At 31.7% G+C, this 20,549-nt stretch overlaps 1 long non-coding RNA gene across 1 annotated transcript; it reads left to right on the top strand.

Annotated features, from left to right (window-relative positions):
* Positions 1 to 1,229: 1,229 nt before the first annotated feature.
* LOC139488482 (uncharacterized) lies at positions 1,230 to 3,691 on the top strand. Its single transcript, XR_011656012.1, has 3 exons — positions 1,230 to 1,346; positions 1,637 to 2,267; positions 3,104 to 3,691. It is a non-coding gene; the product is annotated as an uncharacterized lncRNA (long non-coding RNA).
* The last annotated feature ends 16,858 nt before the right edge of the window (positions 3,692 to 20,549 follow it).

Genomic DNA, 20,549 nt, shown 5'->3' with positions numbered 1-20,549 from the left:
TCCAGGTATTTTTACAGTTTAAAGAGATGCCTATTAAACCTTTCCCTTTACATAGAAAACCTAAGTAATACTTCAACTTACGTCAAGAACACAATCGAACATCTTGTGTCAATAAACAAATCTAGTAAATCTCGTGCATCTTTAAAAGGAGTATTAGCTGTCAAATTCATGTTCCCCGATTTAACTCAAATTCTCATATTTAATTTAAAACATACTAAAACGTATATCCAAATTATAAAAAGTATAAAATAAACAAATTACAATGCAAAGGCTCCATAATATGTATCAGCATTTCGTGTGTATTTTAGTCTAGACGCCATCTAATTAACCATCGAGGTGATCTCCGAAGACTGCCGACGATCATATAACCCGATATAAACATAAATATAGATATAAATATCATGCAATTGGATTTTTCTAGGTCTGTTTGATTTCATATGATAGGTTAAAATATATGTTAATCATTGTTTTTACCTGTATAAGAATGAGTTTTTGTGGATCGGATCAGTCAACGAAATAGTTTCTCCTTGTTTCACTTTCAATGTTGACATTATTTTCCATAAATTCATGAACTAAACACGCCTAATTCATGCATAACCCATCACTAGCTAAGTGGTTAAACAGAAGGTCACATGAATACGGATATAACTGCAAGTGAATAATTGATTAGCGATGTTTCTTAGCTTATTTTGACAAAATCGAACTAAACTTCCTGCTAAAAACGAATTATTATTTCACATTCGTTAATGGTTGTAATTAAAAAAAAATTAATATCTCGTAGCTAATGCCCATTTAAGAAAAGATAAATCACAAGTTAACAAAAATTTCACAATCAGGAATACAACACCATCGGTAGAATTACAGATCAGAAGACTTTGCGAGATTTGAACATCTACATCTACATACTGCTGTATTCATTAATCAATAAAGAAATGAAGTCAGAAAAAGAATTTAGCTATATTAAATAGAGACATGACACGAGTACGATGCACGAATATGCAATATGAAATGGTGCCCTTCTTTGCTTTTTTTATTCTCCTACATATTACTTCCACTGTATAATAAGATCAAAATTTTAAAAGATTATATAGTTTAAAAAACCAAGAGAAATACTTCAATAAACAACATTAAAACTAAAATAGATTTTAAAGGAAATATTTAAATTTCTGTTCACGAGAATGATGATCTTTTTTATGATAAATGTGACACAATATTTTTAAACGATAGAAAATACCTGAAGCAGATTTAGGTCAAGCGGATATCAAGATAGTATATAGTGAGCTGCAAGCACATTCAACTAGACACGTAACCAAAATATCGAGATATTTTTAAAGGAAGGAAGGCATGTAAGAAATTATCATTTTCATTTCCTTTAAATTGATTTTAATGAGTATTACTAACTTTTTTGTTCATGATGTTTTAGAAAATTAGACTTAACTCTAAATAATTCCAATTATAATAATAATAATAAAATAATGTGAAACAACTGCATTTATGCATAGAAGATGCATCATAAGTGATTCAATTGTATATGTATTTAAAAAAAAATATAATGTATGCATGCAAATGTTGCTCACATATCGATAGACAAAATGAATCAATAGAATATCATTGTTTTATTTTTTTTATGAAAAAGGTCAAAATGGTAAAAATTACAGTTGCAAACGATTATCAAGAAGAAGTCTATGCTACCGTCCATGTGGATCAAATATCGATGGTTAAAAAAGACGGTGAAGTAGGTGCTAATTTTCACGGAAATGGGATCAAACTTGCAGTGAAAAAAGAAGTAGAGTGGGAGAATGTAAGCAAGGAAGCGTATACAAGAATCCTTTCGAAACGTAGTGTCAAGTTTTGTCCTGATGCTATAAGAGATGTCGTCTATGTAACTGTGGTCAGTGGAGATGGTTCGAGACAGTTTTGTGTCAACCATCCAGTCAAGAAAAATCGTAATTTCATATTAAGTTTTGAAGGATGTCCTTGTGTTTCTAAAAAAAATACCATTTGGGAATATCATCAGTACTACAAAACCGACAATAAAATTTCCAAGGAAGACGAAATAAAACAACTTACTCAGACAAGCAATGAGAAAGACAAATATATCGAAAAAATTAAAAGTCAAGTAAAAAAAACTATGTGAAAATACGCAGTCACCAGAATCAAGAAAGAGACGACTTTCAGAAACTCTAACGCCAGAAAGCAAGCCAAAAATTCAGAGATCTGAGCAAAGGAAGCTTGAATATGCTGATCAGAACGAATAGATATTTAAAGTAGGTTTGCATTTTATGTAATTCATTTATTCTTTTAAATGAAATCAATTTTTGTAGTCATTTGTTGACTTCATTACAACAAGACAATGTTCTATTCTGAAATATTATCGTTCAATTAATAAAATGTTGTTATTCGACTCTTTGTCATATATATGCAAATTATACCTATTGACTTCCTTTTATTTCACCCACTTGATAATTGGTTTAATTTAAGATTTAAATTATTATTAAAAAAAGGGCGACCATTGTGTCAGCGTCTATACCTAAGTATGTTAGTGGAATAGATCGGTGTACAACTCAGGCCTTTCCTGGTGCCACTATTGGTCGTCTCACTGAGTTAATTTCATCTGGGAAAGTAGATTTAATTTCATTAGATTTCGTTATAGTTCATGTTGGTACTAATAATATTTCTTCGTCTCAATCCGTAGATACTTTTATGTCATATTTCGGAGATTTAATTCACAAGTTAAAAAAAGATGACATTTACTAAGTTGATATTTACTTCTATTCTTCCTAGACCAGTTGATCACATGAAAACTGGAGCTAAAGTTAATAAAGTTAATACTGATCAGTTAAAAAGATTGTGTAAAAGAAATAATTTATTATATTGTAATTTGTATAGGAGTTTCTTACTCGACAATATTCCAGATTCTTCCTTATTTGCTCCGAGAGATGGGCTTCATTTAAATTTTGCTGGTACAGAACTTTTCAGAAAAAAAGATAATCAATATTATTAAGCATCAGAGTATATAAATTGTAATGTGTTACAATTGTGTTTTTTATTTACTTCATACATGTATATTGTTTACTATAATTATTCTTTTTTCTCTTTTCAGAGAACTTGCATCCTGAATATGATGCTGGTTTTCCTCTAACTACTCAAGATCTACATATATTTTGAGTTGGTTTGCTGTTTTGTCCTTTCATTATCTATACACATTTTGAAAGGATCGAGCTTATTTGAAGTGAGAAAAAAGAGTGATGATAGTATGTCTGGTTTTTATCATCATTAACTGTTTTCAAATTGATAGTTTTTTTGTTTGTTTTTTGGCGGCCTTGCAGGCTTGGCGGATGTTTGCCAAACAATTTGGTTATATATCTATGTTCATGTATTTTCATTTGTGTATTTAATTATTTATGATATAATGTATTTTGTAATATATTGAAAAAATATTTATATCAGGCAATACAAATTATACCTATTGACTTCCGTTTATTTCACCCACTTGATAATTGGTTTAATTTAAGATTTAAATTATTTAATTAGCAAAACAGTGAAATTTATATTTTACACCTCAGTAATCACACTGGTTCAAACTAGATTTTCGTTAGTATAAACTCTTGCATTAAATTTACTCACTATATTATTTCGCTCTTTTTATTGGATATAAACTTTTCCTTTGTTGTTAATTGTTTATTTATACTATTGCAAAGTGTTTTCTTTACATTTTTGAATTTGATATTACGTTGAAATTACCTACCCTCCCTCCCTCGTTAAATTTTTTTTTTCCTTTTATAAATTTATAGCGGCGGATGTTTGCCAAAAAATTTGGTTATATATCTATGTTTATGTATTTTCATTTGTGTATTTAATTATTTATGATATATTGTATTTTGTAATATATTGAAAAAATATTTATAACAGGCAATACAAATTATACCTATTGACTTCCTTTTATTTCACCCACTTGATAATTTTTTGTCATTATGATATATATTTCTATTATGAATTATAAAATACGTTGAACCATAAACGTCAAAATCATTCAATCGCGTAGTGGAATTAACTATTTGTGGATTCTTATAAATTCTATATATAACTTTTGGACTATTTTCAATCTCGGTCTATTTCTGAAATTTATTCTTACTACTTTTGATTTTTTAACCCTGTATGCTAACATTTCCTATGTAAATTTTAAAATTGTTTGTATGCACATTGAACAACAAATCTATGTGACGTATAAAAAAATTCTGACGTCAGACACACAAATCAAGGAATGTGTTAGATGATTTTGTGTTCTGTTAAATTGTTCCTTTTAAAATTGTTATACGATGATGACTGTTGTACCCATATTTTGACTATTTTATTTATTGTGTCTGTTTAGTTAACTCAAATATTTATTTATTTTCAATAATTCAAATATTTATTGTCATATAAACTCTGAACAACAAGTTTGGGACAAATAATATAAACATACACAAAATACATTTAACAAACAAAACCATGAAAACAAAAAAAAAGCAAAAAAGCAAAACAATCTATCTATATGATATATAAATATATTTTATAAATAAATCAAGAGTCCCCTGTCCTCAGTTCTAATGCCTGTTTAAAATAGAACCCTAAGCTTTCTACTTCTTTTGAGGTTGATGGACAAAGAAGATATTTAATTTTTTCATTTTCTTGCCAGGACATAAAATCTGGCATATGTTTAATTACATTTCCTATAAAGTTATCTCTTAGTTTAGCAATTTTTTTGCAGTATAAAATAAAATGGGCTTCATCCTCCGTTGTATTACAGGATGTGCATAGTCTTTTTTCTCTAGGTATTTTTAAATGTCTTCCTTTTTCTATCATTATTTATGATCGCTAATTCTCATTTTTGTTATGTTACTTCTCTTTTCAAAAGATTTACAGTTTAAGTAGTTTTCCATTTCTAAATTTTGCTTTAAACTTTTATATAAATACAATTTACTTTTTTTATCTATTTTTTCAAATTTTTGTTCATATATATTTGTGTAGAAATTTAAGAATTGATGTTTTAAGGTTTAATTTAACAACTATGAGTAATTTTTTCTTTTGTTTCCCTCAAGAATGGATGCGTCCATATTTACCTCTTTCAAAATATTTTTTACATATGTAAACCAGGTATAGCAACCTGAATTATCTAAACTTTTAGAAAGTAAAAAGGATTCGTATAATAATGGATTAATTTCAGAATTTAGTAATCTTGATAAGTAAAGTATACTTTGAGTTTTTATATGCATCTCTAGTGGGTATCTCCCTAACTCTGTTCTCACAGCTATGTTTGATGAAGATTTTCTTGTTCCGAGGATATATTTACAGAAAGACAAATGTAATTTTTCTAAACTTGATTTATCAGTAAAATTAAGGGGGTCTATATTTGTTTTGGAAATATTTGCACGTTTTTCTGCTCTAAATTTTGTAACATAAGTATCCATATAAGTTATTTCTGAATTATAAGTGGCTATTGGTTTAACTATAGAATCAAAAAGACTGCAAGCTACTTTAACTGGCAGATTATTTAAGGAACCAGTATAAGTTTTAATGGCAAACATCACTTTCCTTGCTTTATTTACAAGCTCTTCAGAGCTATGCAATAAGTTTCCATTTGATTTCACAAGAATTCCAAGAAATGAATACTCGGAGACATTTGACAAACTTTCATTTTTATATTTTGATAAAGATGTTTCCACTTTTTTATTATTTTGCTGCAGAATCATTGTTTTAGTTTTATTAATATTTAAAGTTAATTGCCATTTTTCACAATACTTTTCTAAGTTGTTCAGACTATTTTGTAGGCCTTCTTTACTTTCACATAATATTAAAAGGTCATCAGCAAATTGTAAAGATCCTACTTTAGTATCAATTAGTTCTAATGGACAGCTATTTTCATTTGAAAACTCTGCATCTAAATCATTAATAAATAAATTAAATAAAGTAGGACTCAATGAATCCCCTTGTTTAACCCCTTGTGTGATTTCAAAATATTCTGAATGCCACTCTTGATGCTTGAAGGCAGATTTTGTTTCCTCATACTGTCCTTTAATAATATTAAATATTTTTTTCCCTGCTCCTGCCTTATACAGTTTATAAAGTAAAGCTTATCTCCAGACAGAATCAAAAGCCTTTTTTAAATCTACAAAACAAGCATATATTTTATTTTTATTTTTGTGTAAGTATTTGTTTATTAACGACTTAAGCACAAATATACTATCAGAGGTTCTGTGATTTTTTCTAAAGCCAAATTGAGTATTACTTATAGTAATCTCCATCAGTTTAATCAATCTTTCATTTAATACAGCATTAAACAATTTTGGTAAGCAACTTATCAGAGATATTCCCCTGTAATTATTAGGATCAGTTTTTACTCCTGATTTATGCAATAAAATTAAGTATGAGTATTTCCATTTTGATGGGTAAATACCTGTATTCAAAATAAGGTTAAACAGTTTAATACTTTTGATAGATACATTTTTACTAAATTTTACTATTTCATTTATAATGGTATCTGGCCCAGGCACTTTTTCTTTTTTTTAGCTTACTAATAACATTTTTTATTTCATAGTATTTTATTGGAGCATCTGTTTCTCTATTAGATATTATGTTCTTTTCAATATTAACAAGTTGTTTTTCTATTTCCTCTTTCCATTTTATATTTACAAATGTAGGTTTTCCTTGGTCAACGCATCAATGTAAATATAACGGAATTTGATGAGACTGTCATCAAAGTGAGAGGGTTGGTGCTATAAAACCAGGTTTAATCCACCATTTTTCTACATTTGAAAATGCCGGTATCAAGTCAGGAATATGACAGTTCTTGTCCTTTCGTTTTTGATGCGTTTTGTTATTTGATTTTGCCATGTGATTATGGACTTTTCCTCTAAGTTCAGTATTTTTGTGATTTTACTTTTTTCCAATGTCGATCTTACTTTATTTTATTGAAAAATGTAAATATTTGCTCCTTTTATAGCTGCTAAATGCATAAAAATATGTTTTTTTAAAACATAATTTGGATGTCAAAATTGCAGTTTTGAGCTATCTTTTGGCATTTCATACTTGTTTCCATGTTCTGAATTTCACCAGAATATTGTCTAACTTTGAATGTATTGAAGTTGGATTACTTTTTAACTAGAGGCTCTAAATAACCTGTGTCGCTCACCTAGGTCTATGTGCATCTTCAACAATGGACACTCTCCAATATTGTAGACTGGAAATTAACTCATGATAAAAATCTCTTTTTGTTGATCTGTATTGCTAATCATTTATTTCTGTTTTCTTCAGTTTCTCTCTTTCTTCCTAAGTTTTTGCCCAAAACATTCTTCTATAAAGAGTCTACTATCGATTTAGGCAAAAGGAGTAATGCTACGAAGGTCTACGAATTGGCACTAAAACTCAAACTTTGTAATACCATATATAAAAACCTGTATTTACGATCTTTAATATACAATGTTTAAATTGCGTCTTTAATGCATTTTTTATTTTCTTCTAAAAAGCATTGTCCACACCTTTCGATCAACATGCAATTGTTATATACTGAAAATTGTCACGGTCTTTGCATGTGGCCAATGTCGTTCGAAGCAAAATGTATTAAAATTAAGAGAAACTAGTCATAACTATGATTTCTTCATTAGAGTACAAAATTATGGCGTTATAATGGCATGTCAAATTTGTTCTTACGTGCTAAAACTTGTTGAATTCGTATTTGTTAAGACATTTTTACAGACTTTGTAATCAAATTTAATGTTATTACTTAATATAAATCATGGAATTTTAGAGTTAATCTAATGGTCCCTTCGACTTAATTGTGGATCTTGTCTTGCTGATCATTTTTACTATTTAATACACGACACTTGCAATGTATCTATCCATGTCTGCCATGTTGATTGGCAAGCAGGGTCATCGGATACATTTTTAAAACTAGATACCCCAAAGAGGATTTTGTTAAAGTTTCGTTCAATTTGGCTCAGTAGTATCAGAAGCGAAGATTTTGTTAAAGTTAACATACGATGACTGACGATGACTTTACGAATTATAAAAACTCAAAGATGCATAAACAGCTATCATAGTCAGGGACCATCATTAATAAGAATAATTTCAAGAAACTAATACGAACTCAAAATAATTTGTTCTTAGTCTAACCTATTGGTTTTTTTCAATGTAGGGTATCATTGCGACAGTTCAGTAAGTTAACTTTGTAAAGTGTAGAATCAAGACATGATTAATTATGTCTTTTCAAAAAAAATTTACAAAGGATTTTTTGTCATCAACACAAGCCTCCCCCTGCGTTCTACAACTTATAGTATCTTTTGGCAACTATGTCTTTATTTTACTACTTACCGAGATATATCTTAGTGTCAGGGTTTAGTAGTAAAAGCATCAATGCTTTATACCGCTAATTTTGAAAATGTATACCTCTTCCCCGTCAGAAATGTTGTCAGCGATTTCGCGGTCTTTTCAATTTTTTATTGAGAATTTAAGTTAATTTCGGCTTAAAATTGTCCCTCCAAATTGTCCTTGTAAATCTTGGCACATATCAAGCTGTGTTGATTATTGAATCATAGGCATATAGGGTGAGGCTGCGTATTAAGCAATACATTTTAAACAATTTACTATTGGATTAAAAAAATTCTCTTTGCAAAATCTTATGTCAAATGTCAAAATTAAAAAAGTTATAATAGTATGTGTTTAACTGGAACAGTACATTTTTCATGCATACATGTAGAATTAAAAAATCCACAATGAAGATTAATTCAAATCAAGATATGCCTAAACAGTTGGGATTAACAAACTGTTTTTATACATGTATCATTACCGCAATGGTACAATGTAAAATGTGATTCATGTTATTGCACCTCTGGTGCTATTAATTCTATATCACATATAAATGAAGGTACTTTAAACATTAAAAACAGCCATTCTGACCATACAAGACCAGAGAAAAATATGTAGTTAACCAGTCAATAAAGGCCCTTATACAGGCTTCATAAACATGTTGAAAATATAATTGTACATATAAACATATGGGAAGTGAAAGTTTGTGATCTTTCACTTTTTCTACATTTAATTGCCATAATGCATAATTGATCTGCATAATATAGGATACTCGTGTCACTAATTTAGAAAACGCAAACAGTATAGTACACAACATAATTTTCTATTTTATTAGATTAATGATTAGGTACAAAAAAAAGCTATTATGATAATAACGCTCTAATTCTCTGTATTAAAGACAGATACCTATTTTTTAAAATATATAATATGACATATCGCCTGAAATGTCTGACAATTGCTTTTGGTCCTAGTACCCAAATGTGGACAGTATAACTTGCAAATTATTTTTCATACGCCTTCCTCATTTATTTCTTTATATATTGTATGCATAGCATAGTAAGTTGAGGGATGAAATTACATGAATTTTGCGGTTACTAAGTGATTTGGTTTAGCCGAAAAGGGTAAAAATTAGTAACGTCTGAAGCTGTCAAACTGATTTATAGACCCCTAAACATAAAATTGTGCATATTTTGAGTGGGATTCGGTAGACGATTCTATAATTTAATAAATGCTAAATAAAAGCAGTAGACAACACTGTAAAAATCTAAAGGAGAAGTGCGATTTTTTTATTTGCATTTATTGTCTAAAGGAAATGCATTACATGTATATGTAACAGTGAAATTGTAAAACAGGGATTTTGTGAAATCACTGAAATTTAAAAGAATTTGTAAAATCACTGAACTGATTACTGATTTTATAAAATCCCTGAAACAATTAAGATCTGTTTAACAGATTCCCTGACAAGAAGACTTTTTTATGCATTTCCCCTAGGGTCCTTTGTTAAACTAACCCCCCCCCCCCCCCGCTGTCGGCCATCTTGGTTGATGGATCGGCTACAAAGTATCAACACTTGGTCAGCATCTCGTAAGAAACATTAATGCTATGTTTAGTTTCATTCCATCCAGCGGTTCTCTAAAAGAAGAAATTTGAATGTATTTCCCATATGGTAAACTAAGTCCCCCACTGGCGGCCATCTTGGATGTTTGATGGATGACAAAGTACCAACACTTGGTCAGCAACTCATTAGGAACATTCATGCTATGTTTTGTTTCATTCCATTCAATGGTTCACTAAAATAAGTTATTGTGTGTACTTCCCATAGGGTCCTATGTTTAAGTCCCACTTCTGGCGGCCATCTTGGGTGATGAATAGGCTACAAAGTAACAACACTTGGTCAGCACCTCATAAGGAATATTCATTCAATGTTTGGTTTCATTCGATTCAGTGGTTCTCTAAAAGAAGTCATTTGTATGCATTTCCCAAAGGGTCCAATGTTAAACTAAGTCCCCCGCTGACGGCCATCTTGGATGATGGATCGGCTACAAAGTAAAAACACTTGGTCAGCACCTCATAAGGAATATTCATGCCATGTTTGGTTTCATTCCATTCTTTGGTTCTCTGAAAGAAGTCATTTGTATGCATTTCCCATAGGGTCCTATGTTAAACTAAGACCCCCGATGGTGGCCATCTTGGATGATGGATCGGCTACAAAGTAACAACACTTGATCAGCACTTCATAAGGAACATTCATGCCATGTTTGGTTTCATTCCATTCAACGGTTCTCTAAAAGAAGTCATTTGTATGCATTTCCTATAGGGTCTAATGTTAAACTTAGTCCCCTGCTGGCGGCCATCTTGGATGATGGATCGGCTACAAAGTAACAACACTTGGTTAGCACCTCATAAGGCATATTAAAAGCCTGAGCTGGTAATAGAAGGAAAAAAACTCCTGATACTAGGTTATTGGTTCACGTAAAGTTATGTAGGCCAATGCCCTTTAAAAATTAAAAAAAAACAAAAATAAAACAACTCTACATTTCATGCAGGACATAATATTAATTTTGTAATCGATGTTAACAAACTGACTTTATGTAGTCGATGAAAGTGGAATGATAGAAAAGAAAAAAAGTGGACAAATTTAAGTAGATCGTAACTTGCATTTTGTTGACACTTTTCATGCGTTGTGCTTGAACTGCAAGGATCAACTATACACAAATTAAACTCAATCGAGCATGACCGTGTAAATCTAAATTTCATGCAGTAACACGAATGATAACGATTGTGCTACAAATGTACCATTGGGGGAGGTCGATCGGAAGGTTTTTGCTTTAAGTTTATTCTTTAGTTATATATTCAGTAGAAGAACAAACAAAATATAAATCATTTAGTTAAGTCTGCATAGTGAGTCAACCGGGATGAAGGGCTGAAAATATGGACTGCCATTTGAAGCAGTATTTGCGCCTTACACACAGATCAATCGACGAGTTATTGTTATGAATCTTTAACAGTCACACAGCACTCGCTCGTCATAAGAAATTAAATTTAATAACCCTTTCTAACTTGCTGTAGCTGCGTATTTATACATCACAAAGAACCAATTTGGACTACCGCTTAGTTAGGGTCTTACTGATAAAGTATTGCTGCCTAAAAGGAAGCTATCATACCAAGAGTTGAAATCATCCCTTCGAAAATTTTAATGAACGCCATCACGAATTACATTACTGTGATAGAATATCTGCATCATAAATGACAACAGATATCCAATTGTAGAAACCACAATCCAGTCCTCTTTTCACCGAATTAGACTTGTCACCGGGTGTGAACTTATATGAGCAACACGACGGTGCAACATGTGAAGCAGGATCTGATAACACTACAAGAGCACCAAAGATAGATCCCGTTTGTTTTAAGGTTCGTCTTGCTCAGTCTTTAGTTTTATATGTTGTGTTTTAATTTGTGCACTGTTGTTTGTTTTTGGTCGTTTTGTTTTTGTCATGACATTGTCAGTTTGTTTTGACTCCTATCAACTATTAGTCATTTAAGATATGAACGTATCAGCCAACCTAATATCTAAAGCTGCATGGTACATACCACTCCGCCTACAGCCCAACCCACCACTACTTCACTGCATGTCTGGAAATGTCTAGGTGTACCCCTTGAGTAACACGCAAAGGAAGTTCCAACAACTGCCTCGGTTACTTCAGGACATGTTGTTACAACAATATGGTGGACATAATCGATGTTTTCTTTCTGTATTACTGGTTCATACTAAAAGAATACAACGATTTGATTATTTTGAAACAATTTGAGTCACGGGGAGGGAGACTAGGAACAGAATTGTTAGCGAAGTTCATTCCAATGTTTATTGTACCTGCTAGATACTGTATTGAATGCATTTTTTAAATTATGTTTTCTACAGATATAAAAGCACTAACCGATGTTCATTATAGTTATGCTATGCGACATTACAGAATGATGTTCTTGATCACAGATGACTCCGTTCCTAAATATCAATTTTGCTATGCACTTAAACTATGTTCTAATAAGATTTATTTTGCCAAAAGACAAAAGAGGTGAAATATTTTATCATTTAGTACATTTAGAAACCATTGATTTATCGGAAAACAAAATTTCGTCCATACCCCGTTTACACTTTATATCGCAGGACAGCATGCGGCATATTCATTTAGCAAGTAATTTGATTGAAAGACTACACTTTCAAATTAAGCATATGGTAAATCTAATTATAGCATTGTTTGAAAGGTCTTTTATAGACCTTTCAAACAATGCTATAATGTTTCTCAAAACTAAAGAAACTACCGAACTTGACAAAGCGGTAGAGAGAAGCGGGAATCCAATTCAATGCACATGCAACAATATAAATTTTATCAAATGGATAGCGTCAACTAAGATTCGTCTGAAATACTTTTAAAATCGTATTCCTGTCTGCTAAATAACCAAACAAAAACCACACTCGAACACCGAAACGCGCTTTTAAAAATGCTTGAAAAAGAATGTTCGACGTAGTTTGGTTTGATAATGGCCACTGTGTCTTAAGTAGTTCTTTTTTATTATCATTGTAATAAGTGGACTTATATACAGATATCAATGGAAGCTGAGATACCTGTATTTTATGACAAAATTTAAATTCAATAGAAGGCCGAATTTACTCGATCTTTCCTACGACTATGATGCCTTTGTTTCCTATGACGAGAAAGATCAGCATTTTGTACATGAAACATTTCTTACAAATATTGAAGAAGGAGCAGAACTTCGAGTTTGTCTCCACAAGCGTGATTTTCTTGTTGGAAACGAAATTGCTGCCAACATTACTGATGCCATACACAAAAGTCGTAAGACAATTTGCATAATCACTAATCAATTTTTAAATTCATATTGGTGCATGTTTGAATTCAACATGGCGCGAATGGAGAGTATTTACTCTCGAGACGGAGAGAACATTGTATATTTAATTTTCCTGGAACAAATTCCATCGAGGGTTAGTTAAATTCATAGGGGGTGAGGCCGAAGGCCGAATCTCCTATGGATTTTATTCACCCTCTATGGTCCGTAGGGGGTCAGTAGTTAACCGTATAACGAATTTATCGCACGCTGGACTTTTTCTGCTGCGTTTTGTAGAAAAAAAGACAATGAAACACAAGAAGCATCGTTTTGGGACAAAGAACGATAACTCTTGCTAGACGACCCATCTGAAAAGTTTCGTCACTCTCGTTAAATCTCGTACGATTATTTTTTATTAATGGCTGCCAAAATTCTCGTTCAATCGCGATCTTGTAAAAACAGGCAGAACGGAACAAATTCGATGTTAAATACGACATGAATTTTTATTTGTTTGCAAAAACAAGAATTCAGAAATGTTGGCTACTTGTGTAGCTTATTTAAATTTTATTGTACCACGGAAATTACCGAAGTTATGACAACAACATCCGACGCCATGTTTCGTCTGCTTCAACATTCCATTATCAGTGAGGTCAAAGCAAATGTCCTAAATAATCACAGGTACTTCATTCAAAAGTCACAAAATCATACGTACGATAACATATTTAGCGTAAAAGTTCCGTCCAGCCATGGGAACACAGAAAAAAAAACTCTGCAAGCAATATATTTCGCATTTCTTTTTACAAATTGACCATGTCGGACATGCGGGGTAAACTCCGGTGCACTGGTTGACCATGACTCCTTATGTTCATCTGCCACATATCATTATTCCCCACACCAAGGAACAGTCATAATTATACAGTTGAATGTGATCACGGTTATTCATGTAGTCAATGGCGAATCAAGCATTTTTCATAAAGGGGGGGGGGGGGGGGGGGGCTGACGGGGCACTCCAGTCATGATTCAGTTAGTCCCTATATAATCATCATTTTTCCCCCCAAGAAAAGGGTCTCTCTCTGGATCCTTTGGTAGACCACAGACTAATTCAAAACTTAACAAAAGTTAAAACATTCAAATAATTCACAATCTTCTTATTCTGTACTTTCTATTAAAATGGCAAACTCTCAAGACATCTTTTCATTGATTATGTCACACCTTATACAGTCCCAGGAAATGGAAACTGTTTTGTTTTCTCTCTCTAAGTTGAATCATAAAAGGAGACTTGAGTCTAAGTAGTACATTTAGAACTGACTACTGTATATATTGTATGCTTCAATATTGTCCAAAATTGGATTTTATGGGAAGATGGAGTTATTATGATAACCCATGAGAATAAACCATGATGTGTTTATAGGGCATGTTACTTGGAAGCATGTGGGCTACATCCTTTAAAATTCAAGCTGCAGCAGTCGCCTGCATATTTTATGCATCAGTTTATCCCTGATCAAAACATTTTCACTCTACCAAGTATTTTATCACTATATCACTATCAGGGTCACATTTCAACCTATTTAGCAATACACACTTATGATATAACATCACAGTACAAAAATTGTACTCAGTAACCAAATTGCACCTATTCAACAAAAAATACCTGCAAAAAACTTACAAGTTTTGTTTCACCATGTGAAATTATCTTATTATCATCTTTTTACTCTGGTACATTAATTAATAAGTGATAGATTTCTCTTAGAAGAAATTTAAAGGTCTGAGTGACTATAAACTATACAGAGAACAATACCTGTTGTATTTGTTCAATGGGACAATAGAACTGCAAACAGTTTAAATGGACAGGTAACTATCAGGTGAATCTATGGAAAGGTTCAATTGGGTTCCAATAAAATGAGCAAATTAAATGTGTTACCATGAACATCCTTTTCTTTCAAAAATAATAGTTACAGCATGAAATAAAACAAAATCTCTTTTTATATCCCAGTTTAAAGGATTTGAAATTAACCATACATGTAAAGATGTATGGAATTTGGGTACTGGTCTCATTACAGGATCATGGATTGTTTGGATGTTATTTCAAACTAATTTTTCAATGACTCTACATGGACTCAAAATTAAATTGGTATTACTCTATTGTAAACAAGGGAAGTCTACAAAATAAGCACAGAATAAACTTTTGTCTGGTACATAAAAAAAAGTTTGGTAAAAAAAACTGACAATTTAGGTAAAATTAGCAAATTTATTTTCATGACCCAAAAAAAAAAGTACAAACCTAAAGGCAATAAAATGCTTTGCCATGCACAGCCTGATACGACCGCAGATGTATATTGAGCATATAAATAACACCAATTTTTTTTATGTCAGTTGAAATCAAACATATTTTTAATTTTGGATCCTTTAAACTTCAATATGGACTAATTTGAAAACAGGCACAGGTAGACCCACATATTTCTATTCAGCAGAAGTCTCAAACTACATGTACATATCTCCTTAATTCCATTTGATAGTAAGTCCTACTAACTATTGAAAATGTGTACATTTAATTTTTTTCTAGCTCCTCTCGTGTGAAAGCAGAACCTTTTTGGTCACCATTTATGTGTTGCATCTAAATAAGAATTGTAACACTTTATAGTGACTGAACAGGTTAAACAAATACTTCTTAGGAAACAGAAAAAGAAGACAACTTGAAACAGCACAGCCATGCCAGTATATGTATGTATAAAACTCAGATCAGAATAGCATGGACATTATGTACATGTAACAAAAAAAATATATATACAAGAAATGACATAAAACTGACTCTGAATTTAATAGTACATGTCAGATATTGATGTAGAACTCACAAACTGAAGATGATCAGAAATACAAATGTTTTTATTCGAGTCAGATTTTTTTTTACCGAAGCCATTCAGCACTATCATTTAAAATTTTTAGTCAAAATTTAACACTAGTATTAAGGTTTATCATAACAAATTGGCAAATACAGTCTTATTATCACCTAAAAAATACTGTGTACAGACTGACATGTGCGGTTTGGGAAGTTTTTATGTTTTTAGATAATATAAAAGTTAAATTTAATTTGCATATCTGAAAGATAAAATCATTTTTGGCAAAGATCTGGATTCAAAATATTTTTTTGTCCTATGCTTTTTTTATTCATCAATTTGGGAATCAGAATATTTTTTTTCAAGAAAAATAGCATTTTCCATCTGAACTTATAATTTTATTTTAGACATAAACAAAACGTTACTGTAGCCTTGGACATTCGTTCTGAACATGCATGAAATATTTGCCACTGAACGTTAAACAACCAACAACCAATCAATATCTAGGACATTATAAAGCTGGCATTTAAGGTAGCGCCTTCCTCATAATATGAGGCAGGCATAACCTGTGAATGGGGACGAAGTCTGTATGTATTATTTTCTTAATTCAAACATGTTGATAAAAGAAACCGAAATACCGTACGTAACGTTCCCGATTTTGGTTCTGTTGTTAGGGAATTAGCTGTGACGTTCTTTAAGTTATGACGTCATATTCGATGTAAACAAAAGAAACGCTTTCATCAGGGAACGTAACGGTTTTTTTTCATATCAAACAATTATTAAAATTGAATTTGTATTGAGATCCAATCTTATGTTTTACTAGACTGATAAATATAAAAAAAAAATCAAAGTCTCATGCAAACAAGACAGATTTCTGCGCAAATGCGGGAAAACCGGAACAGGAACTAGATCTGAAAAAAAACGTTAACGATTTTGAGTTCATTAGTACAATGAAAAATTCGGGAAATTTTCCCAGATTTTTTTTTTTTTTTTTTTTTCATTGATTTTTCTACCGTAATTGGGGACTTCGTCCCCATATTATGGGGACGGAGTCCCCAATAACAGTAGAAAATTCAATAAAAAAAAAAATACGGGAAAATTTCCCGAATTTTTCATTGTACTAATGAACTCAAAATCGTTCAAATTTTTTTTGTCGTGTTTTGAAATCCCGGACCTGCGCAGAAATGTACAATGTACTTCCTTTTTCCGGTCTCGTTTGTATGAAACTTTGAGTAAAATATATATTTATCAGTCTAGTATAAAATAGGAAGGAACGCGCAATACCAATTTCATTTTTAATAATTCCTTGATATGAAAAAACGTTACCTGATGATAGCGTTTCTTTGTTTACATTGCATATGACGTCATAATTTAAATAACGTCACAACTAAATCCCTAACAACAGAACCAAAATCGGAAACGTTACGGTATTTCCGTTTCTTTTTTTTAAACAAATATTTAAGTTACAAAAAAATAATTCATACAGACTTCGTCCCCATTTACAGGTAATGCCTGCCTCATATTAGATGACGTCACCATTAACAGTAGACGTGACGTTATAAACCCCCTATGAAATTTACTAACCCCCTACGGATCCACTTGACGGCGTTAAACCAATCACAACGTGATAATTTACCCGCGGTGCGATAATGGCAAATATCATGTGCATATGAGAACGATAACACGTTATATGAACCCTGTGTTGTATTATTCAGACACTTTCAGTCGGATTTTAGAACGTGTTACTTTGAACAGACACAAAAATTAAGGCTGATTGAATACATTAATAATAAATTCATGCATATTCTAGCGGCCAATCCATATCAATAATATTATGAAATATTTAAAATTTATTTTTTAGAACCAAAGTACTATTTTGTGTCCTTTAAATGATATCTAAAATTGTTTGTCTCGCCTTTTATTAAAAAAAATTGCATATGCATATATATTAAGTATAAATACCACATACTTTTACGCGACGCCTTTTAGTTTTACTGAAAACTGCGCAGACTATAAAATGTTTTTACAGGTGGAAAATGTTCTATGATAGATATCGTTTTGTCAGACACTTTTCCTTTTTTGATTTGGTTCTTATAATATGCCATTATAACTCTGTATATTTAACAGAGTTTAAAATTGAATTGTGAGTGTTACTCTTAATTATGCCCGTGTCACACTGTCCCGATTTTTATATACGATGGACACCCGAATGCGAAAATTGTAAGTTCGTACGAAGTTGGTCCCGATCTCGTTAAAATATCAAAAAGTGACCGAAGCAAGTACGATGAATAACGAAGTCTATACGATGGTGCCGAAATTATATACGATAGCAAGAGATGGACATACGAAGGTTAACCGAAGACGGGTATTTAAGCTTCATATCTCAGTTGAAGGCTACACGATAGATTACGATGATGGCGCGATGGCCATACGATGTCTAAAAGACGTCGTGTACAGATTACGATGCATTTAAATTATAGGCGGGAAATCTGTCTTTTTGTCTAATTCTTATAAAACTTAGTTTATTATCCCCTCGCCTACTACATGTAAGTTGCGTGTAGATAAAATTGTTATGGACACTCTAGAACCAAAATGCTCAAAACTTGGTATGGTGTTACTCGTTAAGAATATCTTAAGCGCTATTGATTTTAAAGTTCAAAGGTCAAGGTCACAGTGGCAGTTGTAATACAAGGTAATATCACCCTTGTGGACACTTTAAACCAAAATGCTTCAAAAGATTTTAACCACATTTGGTATATTGTTCCTCCTTGTAATGATCTGACATTTTTTACGTTAAAGGCCAAAGGTCAAGGTCATACAGATGGACTTGTTTTTTCTCCTTAAAATAGCATAATACACAGGAAATTGGTTGCTCATTTTTTTACCTGCTGATTCTAAAGACAATATTAAAGGTATTTCCAGTTACTTATTGTTTTGGTTGATTTCTAAAAAAATAGTTTATGTATCAAATATGCATATTCAATTTACCATTTTCTGCATGTGTCATATACAGTGTCCATATTTGTCCCCAATATGTTACATACGAGGGGGTGCCACGCTCGGCATTGCCTTGTTTGAACTGTAAAATGTGTGCACTAGTCTGAATAATCACCCATAATTATGCCCATGTTAACTGATCTATCTAAAAGGTAAGGTAATGGGTTCGTTGATCCCTTTTATTCAAAAAGAGCTCTTTCCAGGAGAATATCATAATAATATAGACAAAAGGAAGGATGTGGGGAAAGCAACAAATGCGGCAAAATATAAAATATAGAAAACAAAATGTTTTTGGAGTAAACATTCGTGGGACAACAAGTCAGACGATACATAAAAAACAGAATAATGAAAAAAAAGTTGGTTTCCCTATATACGTGTGCCTGCAGTGTTGGTGTACGAGGCGCGTTTATGATTTTCGTTATGTTACTTGATATGAAAAATTGACAAAAAATGACATTTTACTGGTTAAAGTAAATCCTGAGCCTGTAATAGCTGCTCTTCTTGTTCCATTTGAATTAATAGAAAAAACGCTGTCGCCTTTCTTGTTCTCATAGAATCATATGATACTAGAACACACCCGCGAAATCGCGGGCATTCAGAGCGTAGTTTATAGTATGTAAAGTGTTGTTGGAAGAATAATGTAAAATATTGAATGACTGGAGAATTTTAGCAAAAGTATCACAAGTCAAAGGTTATTGGGGACAGGAAAATGTTTTTTTTTTTTATCCCTTCTCCTTTATTTCCAAAATTCCCAATTTTGGTTTTCTATCAATTTCAATATGAACATAATACATTTAGTGGGGAATTTCAGCAAAAGTATCATAAGTCATAGGTTATTGGGGACAGGAAAATGTTTTTTTATATCCCTCCTCCTTAATTTCCAAAATTCCCAATTTTTTGTTATCTATCAATTTCAATATGAACATAATACATTGAGTATGTTATGAACATTTAAGTAAGGAGCCTGTAATTCAGTGGTTGCCTTGTCGTTTGTTTATGTGTTACATATTTGTATTTCTTTCATTTTTTGTACATCAATAAGGCCGCTAGTTTTCTGGTTTGGATTGTGTTACCTTGTCAGTTCAGGGCCTTTTAAAGCTGATTATGCGATATGGGCTTTGCTCATTGTTGAAGGTCGTACGGTGAACTATAGTTGTTAATTTCTGTATCATTTTGGTCTCTTGTGGAGAGTTGTCTCAACATGGCTATCATACCACATCTTCTTTTTTTGTAATCAATGAATTTTGTAAAAGATTTAATAACTGGAGAATTTCAGAAAAGGTATCAAAAGTTCACATGAATAATTTTAGCGCTTATATAAATCTGTATATTATGAACATTCATTACTATATAAATATAGTGTATTTACTTTCAATTTTAAGTTTACTAATCGATCCATGGTGGTCATTGATATAGTATACAGACCCTCTCTATTTAATAAACTATGTGACCGCCTGGATTGTAAACTTGAAAATGATAGCAGATAGAATTCTTAAAATACAGCATACAGCAAAACGCAAACCGGAAGTCTAA

The sequence above is a fragment of the Mytilus edulis genome, chromosome 1 (genome assembly GCF_963676685.1).
Source record: "Mytilus edulis chromosome 1, xbMytEdul2.2, whole genome shotgun sequence".
NCBI lineage: Eukaryota > Metazoa > Mollusca > Bivalvia > Mytilida > Mytilidae > Mytilus > Mytilus edulis.
This window is presented reverse-complemented; position numbering and strand designations above follow the sequence as displayed.